At 39.2% G+C, this 23,053-nt stretch overlaps 1 protein-coding gene across 2 annotated transcripts in view; it reads right to left on the reverse strand.

Moving 5' to 3' along the window:
- Positions 1-23,053, reverse strand: part of TIAM2 (TIAM Rac1 associated GEF 2) — a 386,278-nt gene that overhangs the window by 289,171 nt on the left and 74,054 nt on the right. For both annotated transcript variants that reach the window (XM_089669764.1, XM_089669762.1), the window contains exon 2: positions 9,773-9,864. The gene's annotated coding sequence lies outside the window, so the exon portion shown is untranslated. The remainder of the gene's footprint in view (positions 1-9,772; positions 9,865-23,053) is intronic.

Raw genomic sequence — 23,053 nt, forward strand, 5'->3', positions numbered from 1 at the left:
AAACATGTCTAGTAAAAAAATAAAAAAAAACAAATTTCATCACAAATTTAAGCCAAAATGTATTCTGCGACATGTCTTTGCTAAAAAAAAATCCCAATATGTGTAAATTAATTAGTTTTCATGAAAGTTTTAGCATTTACAAATGGCGATATAGATACTGAAATTTTTTTTTTTCTACTAGTAATGGCGGCGATCAGCGAATTTTAGAGGGACTGCGGCGGACATTCTGACACTGTGGGGACCTGACTTGGTGTCACTGACATTCCAAGTGACACCAATACAGTGATCAGTGCTAAAAAAAAGCACTGACACTGTACTAATGGCACTGGGCAGAAAGGGGTTAATATGAGGGGTGATCAAAGGGTTAACTATGTGTTTTACTAGGGGGCTGGGGGTGTAGGCTTCACTGTAAGCACACTGCTGTGCACAGCCATCCAGAGCAGTGTGCCCGAGCCGACAGAGAGAGAGGTAGAAAGAAAAAGAGAGAGGAAATAAAGAGAGAGAGAAAAAGAGAGAGGAAAGAAAGAGATAAAAAAGAGAGAAAGAAAGAGAGATAGAGGGAGAGAGAGAGAGAGAAAGAGAGAGAGAAAGAAAGACAGAAAGAGAGAAAGAGAGAAAGAAGGAAAGAAGGAAAGAAAGAAAGAAAGAAAGAAAGAAAGAAAGAAAGAAAGAAAGAAAGAAAGAAAGAAAGAAAGAAAGAAAGAAAGAAAGAAAGAAAGAGAGAGAAAGAAAGAAAGAAAGAAAGAAAGAAAGAAAGAAAGAAAGAAAGAAAGAAAGAGCCAGTAAGAAAGAAAGTGAAAGAGAAGGAAGGAAAAAGAGAGAGAAGAATGGAAAGAAGGAAGAAAGGAGAAACAGCGAGAGAGAGAGAGAGAGAGAGAGAGGGGGAAAGAGAAAGAGACAAAAAGAAGGAGAGATCTCCTGGTCTGAGATAAAATATTCTGATTCTACAATGAAACTATAAGATGTGTGAAAGGTGTGTACAATTCCCTTCCAATTTAAATGAAGAAGTATAAAACATACAAAAGTGAGTCACTTTCCAATGAGTCAAATCACAGGCTTCTCTTTGAGGAACAAACGTCCTGCTGTGTGACGCAGCTCTGTCACTAAATGAGGTGTAATGAATCCCACAATGTTCACCGATTCAACAGAATGCCTAGCAACATACTCCCAGGCACAATAGCTATCACTAAGAACTCTGCCAGAGTGACTTTTATTCTTCAAGGATAGAGGAATAAAGTATGATGCCAGCAATTCTGTACAATTAGCAATCTGCTTCTCTGCATCCAACAATATAAATCTTGTTCTAAAAGAGACAGCATGTGACCTAATGTGCCTGCCAGACGTACAATGTCGTAATTACTGCATGATATAGGAAAGAATCACAAGATATGATAATACTTAAGCACGCACCTGACCAGAATGTCGGCGTCGGACATTGTCTCTGAATATAAGACCACACTACTGTTACCCTTCATTACTAAGTGACAGTGATCTGCCTGATATCAGGAGGCTTATTGAAAAAGCTAACAAATGCAGCTGGTGACACTGAAAGCCCTTAAATGGGACATAAATTTAAAGTGCTTTAAACAAAACATATCACAATGCGGAATTGTCAGGTCATCAGCGTTTTGCATTTGCTGTTACATTTTCTCTTATAATTGCCTAATCAATCAATTAAAAAATCTACGTTTAGGTTCAGATTAAAATAGATTTTATAACACAGCTGTTTTGCAACATTTGGCACATAAATCCCACGGGAAAATAGATTACATAAAAAATTCTTCAGGAGCCTAAGAAAAATAAAAAAATGTATTATCATGATAAGGGTCTGTTCACGAATGTGCATTGAGGTATTATGCAGTAAGGCTACTTTCACACCAATCTGTCTCAAAAACACAGCAAAAACGCATAGGCATTTTTACCGCGCTTTCTGAGCGTTTTTTAAAGGACACGTGACTTAAAACTGCACCAAAAATGCTTCTAAGAGGCATTTTTTTGTGCTTTTCGGGTGCTTTTCAGGCGTTTTTAAAGCGTTTTACATTGATTTCAATTGGGAGAGGTGTTTTTGGGGCTTTTTTTTAACTCCTTCTTAGATTGTAAGCTCCAAGGAGCAGGGCCCTCCTAACCCTCTTGTATTGAACTGTATCGTTGCTGTATTGTCTTCCATTATATTGTAAAGCGCTGAGCAAACTGTTGGCGCTATATAAATCCTGTATAATAATAACTCACCAAACATACCCTAAAGATGCTGCAAGCAGGAATTTTTACACCGTACCGCAAACGCAGAGCCTCAGAGTGAAAACATACATATATATATATATATATATATACATTAGATATACATTCACATACATAGGGAAGCACTTTTCTTGAGCTTTTCATGCACTTTTTTTTAACTTAAAAACGCTTCAAAAACTCCACAATGTGAAAGTAGTCTAATGCACCGTACAGCTTTTGTCATGCCATTCATTTTGAATGGGACCCCAATGCACCTCTGAAAGGTACTGCAGCCCAACACAACATTGTGAGCAGCGATGAGAAAAAATGCAGCAAGTACTAGACTTTTGTGCATTGAGGTGCACTGCAGTCCATTTATTTTGTGTGGGTTGTCTAACACAGTGTGCTGCAATGCATCTAGACATGTGCTTTAAGGCGCAAGGCATCATGGTGTGAACAGGCCCTAAACATATGTATATCCCATGCTTATTGTTGAGCATTGCAGGTTAAAGGTGCCTAATGAGAATATTTGATGATAGGACCAAGGAATGTTCATATTTCTATACGCCCATGCAGCCTTGGTAGAAACACCCTGTTGGAGTCTCCTTAGGAGAAGAGTCATAGGTCAGGTTCTCTTTTCCTAGAAGAGAGGCCAGCACTGTATTGAAAATAATCCCCCTCCCATTTCTATAGGCACAGTGCAGGTTTGTTTCCCAACCAATTTAGGCAATATCATTTGCAAGCTTGTGTGAGCTGGCTGCTAGACTGGCAACGTCTGTAGGAAAGCATATCTAAAGGCATCACCTTTTTTTTAGTTTTGGATAGTGTGGAGAGGGATTAGAACACCTGTCAGGTTTTTACTGGTAAGTACCCCTGTTAGGAAGATTTCCCATTTCTGTTTGTCCCGAGTGACAACCAGGGATTCCCTCACTTTGCAGGGATTTCCTTTCATTTCCTGTTTTGACCGCCTGCTGGATAAGCAGGATATGCTGGGAACAGGCCTCAGAGTGCCTTCATGTCCAGTGATGGTGAGAGCCCTGAGAAAGGACCAAGGCACAAAGTCTAAGGAACCACCTAGTAATTGCCAGGAATCATCACTTTACTGCAGGACAGCTCCCAAGTTGCGGCCTTCTGTCTCACCCTAACAGGCAGCACCTGAGTCAAAAGCACCGGGTACTCAGGAGTAGAGGGTACTGAGGACACAACGGGTTACACAGTACACTGGGGTGCAGGAATCTCTGGAAGCACTAGGATCACAGGAAGACAGTAGCGAGAGACCTTGCAAAGCACCAGGGAAGTGGGATCACAGGAAAACAGTAGCGAGAGACCTTGAAAATCACTGGGGCACTGGGATCATAAGAAGACAGTAGCAAGAGCCTGGAAAGCACTGGGGTGCAGAGATCATAGCAGTAGGTGTTTCTGGGAACACAATGGTGCTGGAAATACAGAAACTCAGGACTGTGTCTCTAGGAGCACTGGGGTGCTGAGATCACAGATGCAGGAAAGCTTTCTATGAGCACAAATGGGCACACTGGGGCAGAAACACGGAACGCTTTCTACACAGGAGCATGCAGGTCTTGGAACAAAAGACTCTCACATGGAGCAATCAGGAGTCAAAGGGATACACTGAGTGCTGGAGTTCTCATGAAAATACAGAAACACACTGAACAAGAATATAAGAAGCCACAGGGATCCTCCGAAGCAGGAGAGTCTTTGGAGACACGGAGGAATGGCAGCTAGCGGACACATTGCTGGACAGAACCACACTTGAGTTTCTCAGAACATATGCATTCATCACCAATAATGGTTTTGTCTCAAAACAATGTGATTTAAAATACCATTCCAGGATAATCTTTTTTACCACCCACTCCTTTACCCCCCTCTAACCCATTCTGACAATCTTATTTTCCCCCTTACCTTGTGAAGCAATACTCAGTTAAGTTCCCCATCCAGATTTCTTGCTGTTGTCGGTTCTGATGTGATGGACCGCTAATCCATGCCTGCAATGGCCTCTGGAGACCATTGGCCCCTGCCACCCCCTAATGTTGACATCTGTCCTTTTTTTTATTCCTGAGAGGACCCCATCACCAGCCATCTAGTGGGAAGTTTCAATGTTATGCAGGCAGTGATGTGGACACCCGAAGAAGAACCACAAGTAAGAAGTAAACAAAAGAGCTGAAGGCTAGGGAATTAAGATTTTTTTAAATATGGTGATGAGAGAAAGGAGTGGGCAGGGGGTGAAATTTATCCTGGAGAGGGGATTAAGGGAGCCTCTTGTAAGGATTTCCCCTCATACCTTTGAAATAAAGAGGCAAACCACAATCCTCTCAAAAACAGGCTAAGATATTCAAATCCACTTCAGAAATAACTAGGAATGCAAATCTCAGGGAAAATGCCTAATAATTGCTTTCCAACATGTTCTATGTAAAATTGGTGATCCTAGCAGGGGGGCTGACAGTTTCTACGGACATTTAAAAAGCAGCTGTACATTAGGGGATACAGATACCCCAGCATTTGTGCAATCTCCTTCTACCTATCAGCAGCTATGATGTGTCTACATGGTTCCCTGATTCTATCCAACAGGATGCAAAGCTGAGGAGGGCCACATAGGAGGCTGTAATCACTGGGTATTGTGCTGCAAGAATAGGAGATCATGTAAAGAGGTTGCTTTCCTGCCTAGGCCTACCAAGAGAACTGTCAATCACTACAGCAATTAGCATTTCCATGTTCCTGCACAAGTCACCCAGAATCACCTAATGCAGAATTTGCATCAGACTTATCAGTTGCCCCTAATGTCCATGTTCCATTTAGGTTTTGTTATTAGTTTATATTTTATTTTATGTTAAAGGGAGGTTTGGTACTGACATTGTGCTTAGCCATACACACAACTGTATCTGGCCAGGAATAGTGTATGTTGCGGAGTAGTTCCCTGCCAGAGAGCCCACAGGTGCTGCCTACAACCACCACTAGAAGTCAATGGTTGTAGGCCGTTTTACGTGTGTATTCACAAGTACTTGTGTAGATACGCATACAACTCTCAATGTAGACTGTCTCTATTCAGAGTTGTAGGCATATACACATTTACACAGAGTTGTAGGCATATACACATTTACACAGAGTTGTAGGCATATACACATTTACACAGAGTTGTAGGCATATGCACATTTACATTCATACTCATGAATAGCACTTAATAATTTGTAATTTAAAACACAGGTACCAGGAAGATTAACCTATAGTGTTTATTTGGTGAATGTCACATTCACTGCTTTATAAATATGCTCCATCGTGCTCTTTGAATTCTTTGTGATATATAAATGTTTATTTGTAAAAAGAAATATAAAAGAGATATAGGGCAGCACAGTGGCTAAATGGTTAGCACTTCCGCCTGGCAGTACTAGGGTCGTTGGTTCAAATCCCAACCACGGAACCTCCTGCCTTGAGTTTACATGTTCTCCCTGTGCCTGTGTGGGTTTCCTCCCACACTCCAAAGACATGCTGGTAGGTTAATTGGATCCTGTCTACATTGGCCCTAGTATGTGTTTGTATGAATGTAAGTTATGGACCTTAGATTGCACACCCCTTGAGGGTGAGGAACTGATGTGAATGTACAATATAGACATGTAAAGTGCTGCGTAAATTGACAGCAATATATAAGTACCTGAAATAAATAAATATAAACGAAATGTTTCTTATTTATTCTGATGATGTTTGGTTTTGTCTCCACTCGATGGCAATAAGAGCACACTACTAAATTCCATTAAAACACCCTAATTAGTTTTACTGAATTCAAGAAAAAAAGGGATTTTAACCCCTATAATTTCAGTCAGTGCTAATTGCACTTTCATACAGACAAGGGGATTTATCAAAGGCGACTAATTACATCTTGAATAAAACAGAAGGACCATTGCCCATTTGAACTGCTGAGACTGAGCAGAACAATACCAATTGCATTCCACTATTGCCTAGGAAGGACCAACTCTAAAATTGTGGGACAAAAGCCAAGTAATAAAATCACATGCTACAAACAGAGGCTGATTTCACATGACTGGTCTATAGGCTAGGCAGCAATCAAATATTCTTCATAATAATAGACCTATAATTCTCAATTAAATGTATCTCATCAAATTAGGACAATCATTATCAGTAATTTCATTCATTACAGCTTTTCACCGGAAAACAAAAATAACAAATAGAAACAAACTATTTTAAGGTTATAAATCCTCTGGTTCTTGTTACTTTGGTGAATTTTTTAATAGCCAGCTGTCAATCAGATTCAAACATGTATAGAACTGATTATAGATACATACTGTCTGGTGGAATAATTAATAATACTGCAGAGTTCAAATTAGCATGGGACCTAACTTAATTATATATTGAAAAGTACTGGTTACATTTTGATGTATTAACCATCATAATTTTCTAGAACTAGTTTTTATCTAACAGATCATGATCAGATTGGGGTTAATGATCAAATCCTTTAGGTGCATGTACTTGTGTCCTTCATCCAGTTAGAGATATTAGTTTGATATAATAATCTAACATTAATGTATGTGCACTGAAATAACCATATTGCTCATTCTTTACTCTTCAATTTCAGATTCGATCTCTCCAGTCGAAGAGTCAACAAACTCTGCTTTTGCATGAGAAGGCCTGAAGAAAGCCTCCTCAGAGTTAGTTCCATTTGTCCATTTTTATTACACACCTCTACAACAAAACATTCTGTGATTGTGGGACAAATCAATCAGGCCCCTGGAGAGACTGATCGGCTTGGCAATGAAAACCAACTTGTCCTCAGGCTGGTGGATCTAGAATCAAGGAATTTCTTACTTCCCATCTTCTGGAAGATCCACAGGATGCATGCCAGCTGTTGGCTGGGAAGGAATTTTACACACCCTATCAATGCAGTGTTACATCTCAATGGACAGTCAGACAATGCCATGTCGGTAGTGTAAATCACTCATCAAGTATGAATCTCGGCTCTGCGAGGAGAGTGTCTGAACTGGTGGCCTTAGCCTGCAAAAGCCCCTTTCTTGTTTTGTACAGAGATAACGTGGTGTTGAGGCCCTACTTTCCTAACGTAGTTCTGCCTTTACCCGAATCAGGTAATTTTTCTCCCACCATCTATCTGGCTCCAGTTCACCAAAGGGCATATCCCCTGCATTAGCTGGATCTGTTTCAGGCTGTGCAAATCTATCTCTGGTGGACCTAGAATCAGGGAATTTCTTACTTCCCATCTTCTGGAAGATCCACAGGATGCATGCCAGCTGTTGGCTGGGAAGGAATTTTAGACACCCTATCAATGCAGGGGACTTAGTAATCAGAGAAGTCTTGTTTCCCAATCAGCATACTGGAACTGCGGGTGATTTGGCTCTACAACAGTGTTACATCTCACTGGACAGTCAGACAATGCCATGTAGGTAGTGTAAATCACTCATCAAGTATGAATCTCAGCTCTGCAAGGAGCGTGCCTGAACCGGTGGTCTTAGCCTGCAAAAGACCCTTTCTTGTTTTGTACAGGGATAACGTGGTGTTGAGGACCTACTTTCCTAACGTAGTTCTGCCTTTACCCGAATTAGGTAATTTTCCTCCCACCATCTATCTGACTCCAGTTCACCAAAAGGCATATCCCCTGCATTAGCTGGATGTGTTTCAGGCTGTGCAAATCTATCTCTCAGCCACTGCTTCCTCCAGAAAACTGATTTCTTTATTATTCTGGATTGACCCCGGAAGCTTACATCTGCTTCTTGTTCCACCATCTCTAGGTGACTTAGACTGATCATCATCCAAATATATAGTCCTTAGGATCTAGATCTGTAAATGCTTCTTTTTTCAACGCCAAGCATCCTTCCAAGTTTGCAAAGCTACCACCTGGTCTTCTGTTATTTCTATGTTCTACCAAGTGGACATTCAGACCTCACTTGATGAGTCTTTGAGGCATTGGATCCTTCAGATAACTCACTGAGCTACAAGCAGTCCCCATTTTTCTGTTGCTTTTCTTGGGTCTGTTATTCTTTGTTGCTATTTTGCTCACCCCGCTGTCCATTTTCTCTTTAGGCGGCCCTATATGCTGACAGTCTAAAAATTACTTTATCCCTCAATAGTCTCCAAGAACAGGATTTTATGGTGAGTACAAAAATCCTTTTTTTGAATGCAAGTAATATAAGTCGGCCTTTTCAAACCAGGGTGCCCAGGCACCCTATGGTGCCTTCAGGTTTCTTCAAGGGTGCCTTGGCTAAATGTAAAAAAATTTGCCCAAAAAGTGTACACAAGCCAGAAAGTGAATCAAGCCTACTTTTCAGTTACACAGAGCCACAGATTATCTCTGTGCACCATTACAACCTTCCATCCACCAGCATCTTAACAACCAATGATTTCCACGATTGAAAAGAAAGACTTTGAAAGCCTGCACAGAATCCTTGTTTGACTTTTGTCTGCCCCTCTCCTTCACCACTGGGGTGACATTAACTGAGTGAGGTAGAGAAACTGAAGGAGAGGAGAAACACTGGAATACTAGTCAGTACCAGTGTGCAAAGGTGTATTTGCTTTGGAAGAATAAATCACCTCCAATGCTTAGTGTCCTAAGTGTAAGAATGTTAATGTATTATGTAAAAAAATTAGTTTAGTTTTTTACATTTTAGAATGGGGTGTCCCAACATCGAGCAGAATTTTAAAGGGTGTATTGACAGAAAAACAAAGGTCTAGAAACATTGGTGTAAGTAGCGAAATGTGACACGATATCAGCCTCTCATCATTCTTTGTACAGATGAGCTCAGACTGGAAGAGGGAGTACAGATCTTAAAGCCAATCAGTTGTGCTGCAATGCTTATGGGCTCATAGGAGGAGAGCAGAGTAACTCCGTGATGAGTTCATCAGGCTGCTTTTTCTCCTTACTCTGTCCGGTCACAGACTGGAAGGGAGACAAAAGCTGTAAGTCTCACTCAACTTAAAGTGATATTAAAGGTTTTTTTTTCTCGATAACATACTTACCTGCTCTGAGTAGCCCTGATCCTCCTCTTCTCAGGACCCCTGCCGGCGCTCCAGGCCCCTCTCTCCTGCCTAGTGCTCCCATAGCAAGCAGCCTGCTATGGGGGCACCTGTGCAGGCTTGCTCCCGAGCCACTGCTTTGTGTGTCCATTCACACATGGAGCATAACTCGGCCCCCCCCACAGAATGCATGAAGGCAAAAAATCTTGAGCCTTTACAACTACTTTAAGTGGAGAAAAATATCTGTGTGCTGTGTGCCACAGCTATGTAGATCTCAGACCTGGATGATAAGAAATGCAAATGCTTTGACATGTGAAAAAGCATTCTGATATGTAGTTCTTCAGACTGTTTAGCTCTTTACCTGGAGTTCAGTTTTAAATATGAGCATTTGGCCCTACAGTACAAAATCATTATAACAACACTAATCAGAACTATTCATCTAAAATAACACAATTTATATTAAGAAAGAAGCAAAACCAAAGAAGAAAGAATAAAAATTAATTAAGAGAGCAGTCCAATATACAGTACATAGCTTTGGGTTTAGATATCTGAAGATGAATATACTCACACAAGCACACATCTGAGCTGTAGCCTGCTTGTTTGTAAAGTGTCACTTACTCCACTGAATGCTTCAACTCCAAAAACGCTTTTCATCCAATCCTGCAAAATAATGAGATGCCAGTCTTAATAAAGAAAGAAAGGAGCACATTAGTAGCAGATGTTGAACTTAAAAGGAGATCACTAAGGGTCTCTGGGGTTTTCAGGCATGGATTGGTAATTGTGAGGAATACATTTTGGTGAATCCAAGAAAAGGTTTTCAAAATTCTGGAGTTTCCACACAATCAACAGTTTTATATAGATGAAATTTAAGTCAAGTCTAAATTTTAATACATCAAATAATGCTTGTACTACATCACAACTATTTGCATGCAGCTGTAGCTGTAGGAAAGTTATATGCATATATTGTACATGCTGGAAACAACAATCTTAGCCAATTAAACATGTTCATAAAGTTTTTAATGGGATAATTAGCTCTCAAATTATAGGCAGTAGGACTTTGCACTGGTTTCGCCTGGTATAAACCCTACATGGGTCAGGCCTGGAATTTTTTAGAGAAATCAAACAAAGTGGTGCAGCTGTAATTTCATTAATGGAGTTCGTACATCAAAGTTCTTACAATGCCTTGAATTCCCTTTGGTCTCTAATGTGTGAAAGCTGGCATGCTAACACCAGGTTGGAGTCCACCTAGACTAGGAGTGTCCAACCTTTTGACTTTCCTAGGCTACACTGGATGAAGAGAAATTGTTTTGGCCCTCACATAAAATACACTAACAACAAGGATAGCTGATGAGCAGAAAAAGTTGGGCAAATCAATGATATTAATAATGTACCTATCTGAGTAATAAAACTTCATTTTTTTGTAATATATTTTATTATGAAATTAAAAGAGGGCAACATAAAACTAGTGTGATATTTGGTAAACTAACGCATCAATATCTGGTTCGATGGTTGTAGTAGCAATCCTCAATTAATTTTCAAGGTGCTCATTAAATATTTTGGTTCTAGTTTCGCCCTTCCTGAGGTTCATCCTTGAAAATAGTTGATCACAAATATAGGTGCTGATTTAATGAATAATGCATGATTGTGAAGAGTGGGATATCTTTCTTTGGGAAGATAAAACTTATAAAAGTCCAGTAAAGACACACTGTAAAATCTTTCTTTGGCTGTAGGTGTTCGCTAAGTGTAAATGCATTTTGCCAAAAAAATTCCCCCAAAAAATCAACATTTTTAAGTCAATTTCTGATTTTGTGTTGGGCCGCATTCATAGCTGTCTTGGGCCACAGGTTGGACAAGCCTGACTTAGAGCTTCCTAGGGTGAAAATGTTGATCCTGCATAGTGAGCTGCAGAGGAAGCGTTGTCACCCCAAAAGTCTGCCAACTGTTGGGATCACCAGATAAAAAATGGAAGGTAAGCAACTATTTAATTTATTTTTAATTTTAGGTTCATTTACACTTTAACCACCCATTTCCCACAAGAGTGTACAGTTATCACCAAAATGCCTTACGCTGAAAAAAAGTTTACAGTAAAGAAACACTACATTCAGTAGATACATGGCTACACTGGCCACGTAGCTGGCCATGCAGCTCATTCATTCATATGTTGTTACCATTTGTACCGGTAACACCTAATAACTAATTTTATACTTTTTTATATTATAAATACTTGTATACAAATTCATTTTATAAAATGCATTTTAAATCTTTCTCAAAAATATTACTCTAGTAACTGAAACAATCAACTCTCAGCTATTTGACTGTATTAATAGTCTACTTTATTGGAATCCTCCAATGCACTGCAATATACAATGCCAACTTCTTTTCTCTTCTTTTTGGGTTTTTTGTTAGCTCCACCCTGCCCCTTGCTTCCATTTTTGCCTAGGAAAGAATAACATCTCTGCATCTGAAGCCTCCTGGGATATGTGCATCACACATCCCAAGTGGTATTAAGTTTAATACAATGGCTACAGAAGAGTAGACCTTGGGGTACATTATTATTATATAGGATTTATATAGCACCAACAGTTTGCTCAGCGCTTTACAAAATAAATGGAGACAAAACAGCAACAATACAGTTCAATACAAGAGGGTTAGGAGAGCCCTGCTCCTTGGAGCTTACAATCTAAGAGTACATCATTAGGAGGCCAGCTGCCTGAACAAGAAAGAGACATTCAGCTCCTGATAATGTCAGCGTTATGGGACCTGGTGTGCATGCAGTGTGTGTTATTATTATTATTATACAGTATTTATATAGCGCCAACAGTTTGCTCAGCGCTGTACATTATAATGGGAGATAGTACATGAGACAGCACAGTAACAATACACGACGGGTTTGTTTAATATATTTTCTGAAGATAACACAGATTAAAAGGTAAGAGAGGGTTAGAAAAACACATGGGAGAATAAAGTTCCTCTTTAAAATAAGACCCCTTTCACATGAATGGTCAGATGGGGTCCGCCTGTCTGTTTTTTAAGCTGACCCGATCGGATCCTCCACTCTATGGAGCTGTGGATGTAACAGACTTGTCTGTTTAAACTCGCCTACCTCCAATTCGATCTGTTAAAGACAAACAAAAGGGGATTCCCCATCTGGGCAGATCGATGGGTAGTCGGGTGTTCGTTTACACCTGACCGCTTATACAGCAAAGCAGACTGTGACCGTGTCAGCTCTGCATAAACAAAGCGGACACGGACCTGTCATCCACCCGCCACACACTTCTTAGCGGAGGATCAGCAGATTCCACCCCGTGTGAATGGGGTCTATAAGTAGTAAATATATAAATGACCTTGTTTTATGCATAAAAAGTACAAAATCATTCTTAATTGAAATGGAAAAACGTATCCAATAAAACATACAAGAATAAAAATATAATACACCACATTTTACATTTCAGTTTAAGTCAATTTTAGTGATAAGCAATCTGTACTAAAGCAAAAGCATGATATTTATAGGACTTTTTTCCAAGCCACATAGAACCCATTGTTCAAAATACTAACATTCCAGCACAATGAACTAAGACTTTTCTTGTCACCAGAAAGAATAGGAAACATGCAGCTTGGAGAGAAAGACGCATGGCTGCTTTCAGAACACACAAGTCTACCATGCATCTGAGCTGAGAAACAATAGTGAGCTATCCAGATGGTCAAAATAAACAGCACTCAATGGGGTCTAAATAGAGGGAGGTCTAAATACAAGACTGATATATATCTTTGGATTCTTCCAAGGTTGCCTATATATAAAGTTATCCTATAAAACACTTTACTCAGGTTCACCTATTTGTGCAAAGGTGAAATCATCGTAGATGGATTTTGTCAATTTAAACAGACTTTAATATATTTATACATTTTTAAAACTTGCAACAATAAACCGAACAAAATCCATTATACAATGCCTTGAAAAAGTATTCATACCCCTTGACATTTTCCACATTTTGTCATGTTACGACCAAAAACGTAAATGTATTTTATTGGGATTTTATGTGATAGACCAACACAAAGTGGCACATAATTGTGAAGTGGAAGCAAAATGATAAATGGTTTTCAAAATTTTTTACAAATAAATATCTGAAAAGTGTGGCATGCATTTGTATTCAGCCCCATTTACTCTGATACCCCTAACTAAAATCTAGTGGAACCAATTGCCTTCTGAAGTCACCTAATTAGTAAATAAAGCCCACCTGTGTGTAATTTAATCTCATGTAAATACAGCTGTTCTGTGAAGCCCTCAGAGGATTTGTTAGAGAACATTAGTGAACAAATAGCATGATGAAGGCCAAGGAACACAACAGACAGGTCAGGGGTTAAAAGCAGGGTTAGGTTATAAAAAATATCTCAAGCTTTGAACATCTCACGGAGCACTGTTCAATCCATCATCCGAAAATGGAAAGAGTATGGCACAGCTGCAAACCTACCAAGACATGGCCGTCCACCTAAACTGACAGTCCGGGCCAGGAGAGCATTAATCAGAGAAGCAGCCAAGAGGCCCATGTTGTGGGGATGCTATTCTTCAGCAGGGACAGGGGGGAAGCTGGTCAGAGTTGATGGGAAGATAGATGGAGCCAAATACAGGGCAATCTTAGAAGAAAACCTGTTAAAGAGTCTGCAAAAGACTTGAGACTGGGGTGAAGGATCACCTTCCAGCAGGACAATGACTCTAAACATACAGCCAGAGCTACAATAGAATGGTTTAGATCAAAGCATATTCATGTGTTAGAATGGCCCAGTCAAAGTCCAGATCTAAATCCAATTGAGAATCTGTGGCAAGACTTGAAAATTGCTGTTCACAGACGGTCTCCATCCAGTCTGACAAGAGCTTGAGCTATTTTGCAAAGAAGAATGGGCAAAAATGTCACTCTCTAGATGTGTAAAACTGGTAGAGGTATCCCCAAAAAGACTTGCATCTGTAATTGCAGCGAAAGGTGGTTCTACAAAGTATTGACTGAATACAAATGTGCGCCACGCTTTCAGATATTTGTAAAAAAATTTTGAAAACTATTTATAATTTTCCTTCCACTTCACAATTATGTGCCACTTTGTGTTGGTCTATCACATAAAATCCCAATAATATACATTTATATTTTTGATTGTAACATGACAAAATGTGGAAAATTTCAAGGGATGTGAATACTTTTTCTGGACACTGTAGATTACCTCTAAGGCAAGGTTCACACTGTTGCGGGTGTGGGAATCGCATCTGCTCCCGTAAAAACTCGCAACAAAAGTGTGCTGCCATTAATGGCACTCCCACGCATCTAAACCTGCAGTACATTTACAGGTGTGGGAACCAAAGGGAAATCACATGGTGCAAAAGCAAAAGCAAAAGCAATTTCCCTGTGGCTGCATTTTGAAAATGCTGCCAGGCACCTTTTTCTGAGGGAAACGCAGGCACAGCAGCCCAATCAAATGAATGGGCTGCCATGCCCACGTAAACACAATGCTAACCTGCAGCAGTGTGAACCTAGTGTAGCGGAAATATTTTTTAAACCCTAAAGACTCAGACTGATGATATAATAAAAAGTACATGTATGCAAAATTCAGCCTTTTCTGTAAAAGTCATGCTTGGCCGTGCTCATTTCTGAACCTCCCTGTTTATTACTGCGGCCATTTATTACATCAACAACCTCCATACCACCATATTGTAAAGAAATTGGGGTGTGATGGTGTATTTCTGGACCCCAGTGTTATATAGTGGTTCAGAAATCACACTCGTACAGCCAGTGCACCTGTTCATGGTTGTGATCTGATCAGATCAGATGAAATGCACAGAGCTAACAGAGTGGCTCTGTACCTTGTGATGACTGTGATGTCCAATCACAGTTATCACAAATTTAAACATACAGTGTATACGTATGAGCCCTCGCTTTCCTCTTACAATGGAGGAATTAGGAATGATTATGCACTGGGATAAGACCGCAGGCAGCAGAAGTCTGGTGGTGAGGGGTTTTGATTGTGGAATCTTTTCACCACAATACCACCTCCCCTCCTCTCCTGTGCATCTGATCTCTATCCTGTCTCCGTATGCAATTTCTATTTTAACCCCTCACCTCCCTTCTTCTGCACATCTGTCCAATAACCCCTTCATCTCCATCCTCCCTCTATATCAGACCTGTACATTAACCCCTTCACCTCCTCCTCCCTCTGTGTATGCCCTGTACATTAATCCATCATTTGGGAAGGAGGGGTATTTGTACTGTCCTGCCATTTTATTTGCTATGTTTTATAACATAAAGACATAAAAACAGTTGTGTTTCACATTTGTTTATCTTTTTTCCCTTATATAGTAAAAAAGTAAAAAAAAACAGTGGATATGAAATGCCACCAAAAGAAAGCTCTGCCTGTCTCAAAAATGGTATAAAATTAATTTTAGTATAATGTTGCATAAATGTCAAACTACCACAGCACTGAAAACTGAAAAATGGCCTGGTATGTACAGGCTGGTACTCAAGTGGTTAAAGAACCAACAGGTTACCAGGGATCTTCACTTGCTTCCAGGTCTGGCGCCGAGGGGCTGCCCTACTGCATTGTGAACACAGGATGTCGGCTTCTCAGCACAGCGCCATTCACAGAATACCAGCATTTTCTGAATGAGTACAAAGCATGCTCTGATTGGACAACGTTGAGATCATGATGTCACTGCCCCTCCTCTCCACCTCCTCCAATCAATTAATGTTTTGCATTCTCATTCCCTGAATGATGACCTTACTTTCTTTAACTACTGAAAATAAATCAAAATGTTAAAGATTATATGAGATTTTAGTGAATGGTTTTACATATACTTTTATTGGAACAAACCCCCAAATATTTGTTGATATCTATATCTAATAATCCAGCCCCCAAGATAAGCTTCATCCACCTACAACAGCAGGATATAAATGCAATATTAGGTCTTGGTAACTTGTATATATGTCCTCTCTGAAACTCTATATATGTGGAGTAATTGTATGCTTGCTTTGTACTGTATAGATGCTGATCGCTGCTTTACCTCTGTACTTTCAGCGCAGCGTGCATTTAATGTGAAGGAGTGAGGTTAATCACTTGCTTTTATCAAAAGCACCTCAGACATTTAGTTAATAATAGGAACAGCCAGGAACACTAATATGGTCTCAGACTTAAAAGAAAAAAAAAATGACGGAGTTCAAGGAAAGATTGTACTTGCACACAGCAGCAGCTGAGAAACTTCATTTTCTATGCCTTCCCTCCTTTCACCAAAAAAATAAAAAAATGAAAAAATGAAAAAGCAATTTTCCATTTTTTCAGCCATCAACCACTGGAAGGAGCAGGTAGCCTTTCACTGACAAGTATATATACAAGATAAGTATCTGTATTCATCGGAACAGCTTGACATTTGGAACAAAGGAAAGCTGGACATATTTATTCTGTATGAGCTTGAAGGAGATCTGTACTGAGAGAACTATGGAGGCAGCCATTAAAGACACTTCTGAAAACACTAGTTTACTGCCTGTCTGTCGTTTCAGTACAGATTGAATCAGATAAATGCATGCAGCCAATAAAATCACAGTGAAGTCAAAACTCCTGATAGGCACACTAGTTTTGGGTCAGCAACTGAAAACCTGCTGAAGACACTGGGTCATGGCAGCCAGGCAACTAGCATTTGCAGAACAAAAAAAATACAGCCTGTTAAGAGACCATTAAAACCTTAGTAAAATGATGATGCATGCTTAGCATGTATCAATAAAAAAAATGGGTGTGGCCAAAACATGGGGGGTTATAAGCTCATTGGTTAACCAACTTATTATCACCATATGAAAAAAAAAAAAGGCAGGTAGCCTAGCATGCACACAATAGCCACATGGAAGAAGAATATATTTTAAATATATTTGAAAAATATTCTTCCCAAATATATTGCCATATATTTGAAATACTACAATTTTGGCCATATTCAATATATTTCAATATATATATATATATATATATATATATATATATATATATATATATAACTATATATAGTGCATGTTGAAATTCATTTTTATTACAAAAATGTAGATTTGTATTTTTAAAGACATACAATATATATATATATATATATATATATATACTGCATGTTGAAATGCATTTTTATTACCAAATATATGAAAAATATGTTTTAAAATACATTTCAAATATACTGTATGTCTTTACAAATACAAATCTACATTTTTGGAATATATGTATAATATATATTGGAATATATATACAAATATATGTTAAAATGACTATTTTTTATGTTAAAAAAAATCTAAAGAATATATTTAAAAATATATATATTTTAAAATATATATTTTTTAAATATACTCTTCAGATTTTTTTCTAACATAAAAAAAGTAATTTTAACATATATTTTTACATATATTTATAAATGCATTCCAAAAATGTAGATTTGTATTTTTAAAGAGATACAGTATGTTTGAAATGTATTTTTTAAAATATTTTTCATATATTTTGTAATAAAAATGCATTTTAACATGCGCTATATATATATATATATATATTTATTAAAATATATTTTGAAATATATTGAATATGGCCAAAATTGTAGCATTTCAAATATATGGCAATATGTTTGGGAAGAATATTTTTCAAATATATTTTTCTTCAATATGGGTACCTATGATCGCCCTGTCATTAGACAAGATCACAGGCAAAATGCACAGAGCCACTTAGAGTTGCTCTGTGCATTGTTATCACTATGATGACCAATCACATCAATCACAAATGTAAACACTGCCTATTTTTACATAGGAGAGCCCCCCCTCTTCCTTTCGCAATGAAGGAAGGGGAAGCAGGAAGATTTCATGAACGAAGGAATCATAAGAAGGAGGGTAGGCAGCAGCAGATTTTAGTGGTTGTAAAGGCTGAACGTTTACCTTCATGCATTCCCTGCATTAAGTTAAAAAATATTCCAGTGCAAGTATCGCCCCCTCACCCCCTCCCCCCTTTATACTTATCTGAGTCCTAGTGCTGTGACCATCTGCACTGCCGCTGGTCTCAATTTCTTTACTCTCAGGACAGAGAGGCAGCAGCAGGAACCATTGGCTTCTGCTGCTGCTAATCAAATCCTGTGAGCAGGGGGTGGGGCCGAGCCACACTGTGTGTGTCTACAGATGCACACAGCCTGGCTTGGGAGTGAGCATACAGGTGCATCACCATAGGAAGCTGCTTCCTATGGTGGCACACCAAGAAGAGAAGGAGCCTGGAGTGCTGGCAGGGACCCATCAAGAGGTGATTCGAGGACCTATAACATATTTATTTAAAAAAAATAAAAACCTAAGCCTTTACAAATGCTGAAGCGCAGGGCTTTAAAGCATAAGTTCACCTTTGGGAAAATGTTACATGCTCCACCCATTTTTAGGGTTCCCACTGCTTCTGTCGCAGTCCTCTCTCCCTAGGACAGCAGTACATGGAGAAATTCCCCATACTAGCTGTCACTTTTGAAAAAAATGGACACACGACCACATCATTCATTCACAGAGTTTTGTGAATGAATGAACTACAAGTCCCAACAGCCTCTGCGGCTGTCACCTTGTAGTTCTTAATGACTTACTACGGCACTGTTGAGCGCTGTGGTATTTCATTGATTCTTCCTGTCATAGTATATCTTCTTGCACAGATGGAGTATGAGAACATAGATACACTGACAGGTTTGCAGAAGTCCTGCATGGCACCAGTGATCTGCTGATCGCTGGTGCAATGCTTTCTAGGCTCCAAAAATAAATAAATAAAAAGTAAATGCACTATTTATTACCCGCAAAGAAATGGGCATTTATTATTTTTTTTACTAAAAAGTGAAATTACCCTTTAAAGTGTTACTAAACCCAGGACCCTGCATTCACTATATCTGGTCTCCCACAGTACACAGAACATGGAAATGCAATTATTTTAGTAAATATAAACTGCTAAATACCTTTTCTCATCAGCAGTATATAGCAGTCTTGTGACTTCTATCAGTGTTCAGCTGAGCACTGGTTAAAGCTTGTAGGAGAAGTTTTCATTCTCCTCTGACTGTCCTATGAAGCCGCATAACCTCTGACCCCCTGTCTGGACAGTGCTGATTGGCCCTGTGCTAATCCAATGCACCCTCCTAAGCAAAAAAAAACCTCTCTAGCAATACACACCAAACTGAGCATATGCAGAGCGACTCCTAGAGCTCTGTACTATCAGCAGATGGCTTGGGGACAGGAGAAGAAGGGGAGGATCGGAGAAGACAAGATCAAACAGCCTTTTTACAGAATGCGGAAGGTTAACCCCTTAGGTTGCACTGTGAGTATAACAAGCATGCTTTACTGCATATACAGATTGATTTTACTGTTGTGGGCTTAGTAACACTTTAATTATTTGATTGGGGGATTTTTTTGAACACTTTAAACTGCACCTACCCCCCCTACCCCCTACTCCCCCTTTTCATGTACATCTCATCTCAACCTTGCCAAGATGGAGTTTGGTAATGGTGCACTAGTCATGTGTGCTCTAATAATACCCGATCATACACAGAGGAAAGAGGCAGTGAAGGGGTTAATGTACGGGTCATATACAATAGGAGCATGGAGATGTTGGGGTTATTGTGAAAGATACGGGAGGTGAAGAAGCTAATGTACAGGTCACTATACATTATATGACCCGTACATTAACCCCTTCGCCTCCTCTTTTCTCTGTGTATGATCGGGTACTACTAGAGCCCACATGACTAGTGCACCATTACCAAGCTTCATCTTTTAACCCCCATCCATACCAAATTAGATAGTTTTTGGGTGTCTATGTTTTAAACAAAGGTCATTTTGAGGTGTTTGTACTTCATTGATATTTTTATTTTATATTTTTTTAAAAAATAGTTTTCCTTTACATAGTAAAAAAAAATATGATTATTTAATACCACCAAAATTTGCATGTCCCCATCCCATAATAGTAACCTTCCACCTTTGTGCAGAAAGGGCATTTGACTTCACCGTAATGTCCCACACTTGAACTTAGTGCCTCTTCTATCTTTTTGTTCAACTGCGAGCAGTATGTAGAGCCTACTGATCGCTGAAGGTACTATCCTGAGTATTGATTATTTTATTGCGTTGCATTTTTGTCTCCTCCATTCAATTGAATTTTTTGTTTTGGTGTCAGTTATGGTCACTATATTTTTCATACCCCAACATTGCCTTCTGTAGATTTTGCATGCTTGATAATTGAGAACATTAAATAAAGAATGCATAAAAAAACACCAAAAGAAAGACAGTTCAACTATGCAGCGTATCCTTGGGCCACACCTCTACATTTTGCTTCAGGTAGCTTTGAGTCATACAAAAATAAATGATTAGTGCATCCTTTGCTTCCCTAGTGACATTAATGTCTGCTTCAGCCACTAGATGGTGCTGTAAATGATCTTCAGCATTGGTAGACCAGAAGGCCAATTAAAATTCCAATGACTGAAATTTCGGTTGTCGGTTTCCTGGGGAAGCTTATTTACACACTAAAGACTTCTACAGATCTCAGTGGTACAAAGATTTTTCACCATGGTACTATGGTACATTTGTTTTACATTACACGCACACAAATGTTTATTGATTTATTCGCTGAATCAGAAGATTTTCTCTAAATATCTATGCAATTCGATTAAATCAATGAATTATGTTAACAATTTTATAATAAAAAATAGCAACCTTTTATTTCTGCTCAATTTGATCCCAGCCACAATAAATCAGCAGGGTCATCACTTTTCTTGAATTACAAACTATAATCATTTTTCTAGATAAAGTGCATAGTAAGCACTAGTCTTTAATAGAAAACTAAATTGTCAACCCCATGCCAAGCTACTAACCTCTGACCTGACCCCTGGATTATCACAATACAAACCAGTCCATACGTCTTAACCTCCAGTTGGGGAATGATGGGGGATTCCACCTAGAAATGGCTTCATAAAAAAAGGAAGCCTGGCGAGATTATTGTCCAAATTCCATGCTTACATCACCAGCTGCAATACTAATGCCTAAATATAGCCTAGCTCCAAATCATGCATAGTGAAACTGGGAAATGTAAAAGTAAACCTTCCAATTCAGCCATATCACATTAAAGCTGAACTCCAGGCACACAAACCTTAATTTTAATATATTCCTAAAAAGCCAAAAATGGCACAAATGACACTTTGTGTGCACCAAATGCCTTTGCTAACCCGTACAGTATATTACCTTGTAAAAGCAGAGGTCACATCATCACTGTGCTTTACATAGAAACATAAATAGTCTGGCTGAAAAAAGTCCATCCAGTAAAAAAAAAAAAAATTATAATCCTATACCCACAGTTGATCCAGAGGAAAGCAAAAAAATAAATAAAAACTAGCAAAGCATGATCCAATTTGCTCCTGCAGGGGAAAACTTGCTACCTGATCCCCCGAGATGCAATCGGATATTCCCTGGATCAACTTTACCTATAAATGTTATATCTAATATCCAAGTACCACCCAGCACGCACACTCCGCTCCTCACAAGACCTCCTTCTCTCTAGTTCCCTGGTCTCCTCCTCCCATGCCCGCCTCCAGGACTTCTCCAGGGTGTCACCCATCCTCTGGAACTCCCTGCCCCAACCCATCAGATTATCACCTACTCTCCTCTCCTTTAGGCGCACCCTGAAAACCCATCTCTTCAGGGAAGCCTACTCCACCCCCTGCTAACCTGCCGACCTCCTCCACTCTTCCTACCACTCCATCCCCCACAGCTATCTCCTCCTGTACCACTATCCCCTCCCTTCTAGATTGTAAGCTCGAAAGAGCAGGGCCCTCAATCCCCTCATGTTTTGCATTGTATTGGTATTGTTCTGTCACATGTTCTGTCCCCCTTTGTAATGTACAGCGCTGAGCGAACCATTGGCACTTTATAAATACTGTATAATAATAATAATAATAATAATAATAATAAATGTTAGTAACTAGTTATATTATGTGCATCCAAGAAAGAATCCAGGCCTTTTTGAAAGCAATCCACTGAGCTAGCCAGAAGCAGCTCTTGAGGGAGTCTATTCCACATTTTCACAACCTTTCCATGTTTGCAGATTAAATTTCTTCTCCTCCAGATGTAAAGAGTGCCCCCTTGTCCTCTGTGATGACCTCAGGGTGAATAGCTCTACACCAAGTTCACTATATGAACCACTGATGTATTTATACATGTTGATCATATCCCCCCTAATCTCCTCTTCTCAAGAGAGAATACATTCAGTTCCTCTAATCTTTCCTCATAGCTGATCTCCTCCATGTCTCTTATCAGTTTGGTTGCCCCTCTCTGTGCTTTCTCCAGTTCCCCAATGTTCTTTTTGTGAATTGGTGCCCAAAACTGAACTGCATATTCCAGATGAGGTGTTACTAATGATTTGTACAGGGGTAATATGATATCTCTCTCTCTGGAGTCTATACCTCTTTTGTATTTCAATGGTTTTTATTCATTTGTAATAGTTTAACACAGAAGCAACAAATCATACCCACGCAGGGGCAATCAATTGCACATAAAAAATTAGAAAGTTAGAAAAAACTTGGTCTAACATCAACAGAGCAAAAGGTGTGCCAATGCAGGGGCTATCAATGGCACTTAAATGACAAAACAGTAGTATAACACCGATATTAACTCAAACTAAAGGCAGCTATCCACTGCCACACCAAAAACAAACAAAAAAAGAAAAGGAAGGAGGAGTACAAAAGAAAAAATATAACAAACCCAAGAGCAGGGATCCAAGAACGCCAATACCAAGCAACATCACATCCCCAGACTAGCCGGGGGGAGCAAGGGAAAGGCATATTGCAACCACGGCTGCCATATTTTCA

The sequence above is a fragment of the Staurois parvus genome, unplaced genomic scaffold (genome assembly GCF_062004578.1).
Source record: "Staurois parvus isolate SC_StPar_1 unplaced genomic scaffold, SC_StPar_1.0 ptg000081l, whole genome shotgun sequence".
NCBI lineage: Eukaryota > Metazoa > Chordata > Amphibia > Anura > Ranidae > Staurois > Staurois parvus.